General features: G+C 32.2%; 1 protein-coding gene across 5 annotated transcripts in view; it reads right to left on the bottom strand.

The window, feature by feature from the left end:
- The window catches only part of LOC119635261 (homeobox protein 5-like), a 69,568-nt gene that overhangs the window by 44,931 nt on the left and 18,104 nt on the right, over positions 1–6,533 (bottom strand). The window lies entirely within an intron of this gene.

Raw genomic sequence — 6,533 nt, 5'->3', positions numbered from 1 at the left:
TTTTTTTTTTTTTTGTTTGTTTAAATATTATTTCACTATATTTTATTTGATTTGCTTACAATCAATTTTGGCTTCATTTTATACTTCTTGGCATACAATTGCAAAAATTTTATTTGTGCTTGTGAGCATTTTCCCAATCAAGTCAAATATTGTGTGATAAATGATTTTCAAATAATAAACAAATTTTTGCTGTTATTGTTGTTGACCATCCCTTCCAAATATCAATATGCACTTACATATAACATACAACAATAACACAGCCAGCCATGATATTCTCGTATGCACTCTATTAAGTTCATAAATCATTCTTATTGCAGAAAAAGCTTTCTACTTTGGATTTGGTTTTGTTTTTTTTGTTTTTTTTTTGTTTTTTCTTTGAGTTACGAATGCAAGCATTTAAAGGGCAATAACTGTTGTTGGCCTTAGACGCCCACATATGCAACAATTTATGCAAGTGAATGAATGAACACTGCCTGGAAATGGGATGTGTAGTATAGTGGCGTAGTATAGTTATCATGGCAGACAAAATTATTATTTACCAGCACTTGCTTAGTATGACGTGAATTTTCTTGTTTAGCAAACATTGCTAAATAAATGGATTTATTTGAAATTTTTTCCGGTTTTTTTTTTTAAATTTAAATATTAACAATAACAAAAAAAAAAAAATAATGAAAATAATTATGATATTCTCAGAGGAGACAAAAGCTATTATGAAATACTAGGTGGTTTTACTTCAAAAATATTGTGAAAATAAAACACCATTATTATAAGAGAACTATCATTGAAAATGTAGAAACAATAGCAAACCATTAAATACAAAAATAAAAGCAGAAAACAACAGCGATAGCAACAATAAATAGAAAGAAAGATAATAGAAGAAAAAATATGCACATAATGCTAAAGACCATACCGTTGAGTTCGCTTTTAGATACAAGAAAACATATACACATATACATATATATAATATAATATTTGTACATGTGCATACGATCAAATATGGTTGATTGTACTGACGGTGGTTAAAGTTTGAAAGCCAATCTTGTTAAAAGCCTCTAAGTCCAACTTAACGCAACCCTCATGCTTATAGACACACAATACTCATGATGAAAGCACAATTGTGAAAACTTCTTTGAATGTTCATTCTTGTTCTCCTTATTTTCTTCTTCTTTTCATTATTTACTACTATCACTGTATAACAATGCAACTAACGAACAATGACAAGAACAAAACAACAACAGTAATAATAATACTTGAAGGACAACAGGCAAATACAAAAACAAAAAACAAAAACATAACGTATAGTAAAAGAAAAGCAATTTGTGCAAGAAACAATAATAATAATAGAAAAAGAGACGAAAAAAAAAGTAAAAAAAAAAATTTTGTAAGTACAATATTGTAGTGCAGTTACATACAGTAAGTAACGAAAACCCCAACCAAAAAATATGTAATTCTGTAACCTTATGGCGACTAAAAGAAAAAAGCTTCCATTCATTCATCGGTCTTCATCATCGCATATTTAGCATTGTTCGCATATTTGCTTGCTTCGTTATAATGCTTTTTGTATCTGTTTATTTTTGTTTTTTTCTAATCCACTGCAATTGAAAAGAACACATGAGTCGTTTGAGTTTTGAAAGTGGCCTAAGTCCGTTCTCTTTTATGTTAACACTTATCTTAGTATTATGGTAAATGGATTTATTTTACTCTTAAAATAAAGGGACAACATAACAACACAGAAGACAACATAGAAGATAGTTTGGGCATTGTTTTGGATAGCATGTGAATTCTTTGCTTCAAGCCGCGAAGGCTGCAAGCCTTGAGATTATACGAGACTTTCACAAATCGAAAGTCTAAAAGCTACAATTACAGAAATGTTATTATGAAGAGATGAAGAATATTACGATATTACTAATCAAGTTTGCCGTGAATGGTTGAATGAATGAATGAACGAATACCTTTTAATTTATTTTCAATTGTTTAGGAACGAAGAAACAGTACTTGAAACAACCCGATAGGCAAATAAATAATTTGGTTGCTGGTGAACTTTATACGAACAATAGAATGTTGTTAGCATAGCTAACCAAAGTGTCTTGTAAGTTAAGTGCAGAATAGAAGAAATTTAAACATGGCGAATATTCTTGTTATTCTACATGGGCGAGTTAGTCAATGATGGGCAGCCTGCTTTCGTATCAGTTACGAAATCCAATATTTTCTAATGCTAGTGAATACTAGAATCCCTTTTTCTTTGCTTTTAATTTTTAGTTTATTACGAGGATCCTGCGCCCATAGGGCACTCTCGATCCATGATTATTCCTGAGGATATACGTAACAAGTTTCAGTTTTCGGACTCAGTTGCTTGTCGCCACAAACTTTCCAAACTAGACGTTGATCAGCAAGGTGAGCTTCCGCATTGCCGATCAGACAAAAGTCAATATTCGATGTTTTCACAGCGGTTTGGCTGTACTTAAATTGTTTGTAATATTATTAACACGTACACGAGTTTTAACAATCGTCACTCGTTTCGACCTCACATGCTCTCCGAAGATTGCTAAGAGTAAATTTAGCCACGTTGCTGTCGAATTAACTTTATTTGGATATAGCCAGACATTGACGGGCCATTGATATCCGGCAGTAATGCAGTGGAATTCAGAGAAGTTGTGCTATGTTGTTTTTTATGCTTGCCACAAATTAAATTTTGTCTCGCTTCTTGGATGAGCAGCAGCCACAATAAGACATGTCGCAGAATTTCCTCTCTGGCTTAATACTCAATATAGGTACGACCAAGTGGGCTCCAGCTACTCATGCGTAACTCTTAAGCGCGAGCATGCAGCTAGCCGTCGATATTAGGATCTCGCGATCAACGCTTAAGTTAAGTTATAATCTTACAAATCTTTGATAAAATATTTATGACTTTTCAACTCTGATTCAAGCTGTTTACTCTTCTATTCAAGGATATTTTCTAAAGGGATTCCCGGATATTATGAAAGGAAATATATCCTAACTCAAGCGTCTTGGAAATGTAAAATCGTTTTTATTAGGCCTCGCTTTTGATGATTCTTACATAGTGAAATTACATGATATGAAGGCGCAATATATCCATAAAGTGGTAACTTATGAAATTGGACTAAGTTGTGGCAATACGAGAGCACGGAGGAAGCTCTCATATCTCCTTTGTCAAAGGTAAATTTTCTGGAGCTGAGCGAAACATCGGCCACAATGTAAATCTTCACACTTGGCGTCACCTAATTGATCCAGATGAGCAAAGTAAGGATTGCAGTTGTGGACTTATTCCCTCTTTCTCTGTTATATTACAGCAACTGATATACACTCTTAGGCAATATTTTCATTTACGTTTCGCTTTGTTTAGCGTTAAGCTACTTTACTTCATTTTCAATTGTCAATTTTATCTTTACTTTCACACTACCTCGGCTATATCACGTTTTCTCGTTACTAGAAATATTTTTCATCCTATTTTCTCTCTATTAAGCGCAGTAATCCTCAAAAGTCAATTTCCCTCTTTTTTTTTTTTCTTTGCTTAACCTTTCTGTTTATTAACTGACTGCTCCCATAAAAACAAATCAGATTACTCGAGTAGAGCATCAAAAAGCTAGTTAGATAGGCCGGCAAGCTAACTAACAAACAGTTGGAGTGAGTATTTTAAAAAAGTCAATCAATCAATAGGTCAAACATTTTGTCATTGAGCCTTATTTACTCATATATATATATATATTTACGCGTATATATGACTATGCTTGTAATTCATATACTGTCAGCCAGCACAATTACAATGAATAACACACAATAACACACTCGCTGCTGCTGCTGCTGCTGCTGCTGCTGCTGTAATATATATGTACGTACATGGGGCACAAACAAAAGGTTCAATTGAAGCGCATATAAGGCAAGTATTCACTCATAATGGTTGAATAGTGCTAGCTAAGTAACCGACATTATCACTGTCTACGATAATGACGATGATGATGATGATGATGATGATGATGATGATGATGATTATAATGATGATGAATGCGCTGTGTTGCTTATATGCCATGGTAAGGAAGACTAATGCTGATGATAGAATACATATGTAAGAACCGCATGTTTGTCTGAAAATTCTAGTGGGTGTTGTTTTTCTTCTCTTTACAATATTGTTGTGACAGCGACTTACTAAAGTTAACTAAATGTTATGCGGTTGGTTATTACATGCTATGCCACACCCTTAATATAAAACTGTATAATGTCTTGTATATGAAAACGCAAATCTTCTATAGAATTCAATGTAATTGAATGAATTTTTTTTTTTTTGAAAAACATTATAACTATAACTGATACCGATACCGATACCGATACTGATACATTTACGATGTTTGAGTATTTTTGGTGCGAACGATCAAGGCTGAAATAGTTGAAGAGGTTGTTTTGAAAATTTTTGAATAATTATGTCGTTATGCACTTATAATATAAATCGAGTAAATTTGTTTTTAGGAGGTCAAGGTGAGTTCAAAATTCTCGCGAATTCATTTTATTCTTTTTTTTTTTTTTCATATAATTAAATCCTTTTTCTTTACTATAAATTAATGATAAACGAGTTTGCTTTTCGAAAGGTAAATAGTTTGCTTTTTTCTAAATTTGTAAGTGTATTAAGAAATATTAAACGATTTCAAATGAAAAGGATAATATTTCTTTTTAATTCGCACCCAACATATTGAGGGAAGCTTTTATTATGAATGACATAATAAAAGGTAAATAAGGGAAAGAATCCCCGATCTTCGTTCGTCGCAAGCTGTGTGCAATTTAACGTTGTAGCTTGATGCGCCTGAGTAGTCGAGTAGACAAGAATCACGACCGTCAAGTCAGTCTTTGCGGGTGTTCAAGTACATGAAGGTATGCTACCCATCTAAAAGAAAGTTTCTCAAAAAAAAAACCCCTGAAGCAAAAAATTATTTCATAATTTTTTTCCTCTTTATCAGTCCTTGGGTTCGATCCGACTCCATTTGTCACAAATAATTGTATATTCTAAGTGCTACTTCAAAGGAACCAATCACGACTGCAGGCGCTTTATAGTGTACTTCTGTGCTTTACATGCATTTGACAAAATTTAATTTACCTCCTGGTGTGGGTAAAATATTAAGAGAAAGAAATATGAAAGAAACATTAATTTTTTTTCTTTCTCCTTTTTTCCTTTTTCTGTTGAAGGTAAAGAACCTGACGATTTATTTTAGCTTTGACACAAACATGATTGTGTATAGGAAACTTTTTACTAATAATACATTGTAGGAGGAAAAGCCCTACTGTCAGGTCGATGCATACTTCTTATCTAGGATCTAGGATATACTAACAGAATCGATAAACTCACTATGTTTGATTCGATTGAATGAATGTTTATAAGCAGTGATAAGCGATCTAAAAACCGAACGTTGTTTCTGAGACATTAAATCAAAAGTTAAGAAGTGATTGCACAGAAATTTTACCCATAAGATAAAAACTTGCAACATCAAGCAACAAATATAGAAATAAGTATTTCAGTGAACATTTGTACACCCACTGAAAGTTTGATGATCTATTTAAAGAATGGGAAATAAATGAATGAAAGTTGATTGAACTACAAAGGAAATTTTTCTAAAACCATAGGACAGAGGATACAAGACAGATACTTTTTCCCAATATTCTCTTCCCTCTTCAATTGCCTTAACAATATTCAAAATTATTAATATTTGTAATAAATTTAGTTACGAACTTTATGGAAAACTTTGCGGATTCTATGCTCTTAAGGGCGAAATTCTTTTATATATATATATATATATATATATTTTTTTTTTACGTCAAGTAACGTTAACTATGTCTTCTTGTTTTAGTAAATTTCAACATCTTTTTCTGTTAGCGGGGGTACGCTTTTGTATTAGCTGAAGTACACTTTTAGCATAATGCATACAGTTCAAGGGATTGCATATACAACACAAGAGTTATTAGTAATCAGTTATATGTATTCTATATGCCCGTGCGCTTTGATATGAACACTTATGGTATGCTTAGTGTAACTTAAATAGTAAGTATATGCAGGATAGTTGGTAAATATAACTGTCAATAGCAGTCTTATGATGGCAACCAGTTTACAAATGATGACGATGATGACAATGATGACGATGATGATGATGATGATGATGGCAAGCAACAAAACAAATTAATGCCTTTTCATCGGGTATTTGTGTAAAGAGTGAGATATCCTTGATAACTATTTATGTGGTGCGAACAATACAAGTATTTATGGATAAAGAATGTGAAAGAAAAGTGTAAAAAAGAAAAACAAATACAAAAAAGAAAAGAATAGAACTTTGATTTCGTACGGTACTCCAAATGTTGTGGATTTTTCGACTTTAAATAATCGGGTCATCTGCTGCCAACAAATGGTTTTAACAAAGACTTTTTATTTCAAAATTTATTATTATTAATGTTTAGAGAATAGTTTGCAAAAGAACATAAGTTAATAATTTTGAAATATTCCAAAAAATGGCAAAAGAACAGATGAAATTATTCTC

This window comes from Glossina fuscipes, unplaced genomic scaffold (genome assembly GCF_014805625.2).
Source record: "Glossina fuscipes isolate IAEA_lab_2018 unplaced genomic scaffold, Yale_Gfus_2 26, whole genome shotgun sequence".
In the NCBI taxonomy this organism is placed as follows: domain Eukaryota; kingdom Metazoa; phylum Arthropoda; class Insecta; order Diptera; family Glossinidae; genus Glossina; species Glossina fuscipes.
The sequence above is the reverse complement of the archived record's forward strand: the minus strand, read 5'-3'. Positions and strand labels throughout refer to the sequence as shown.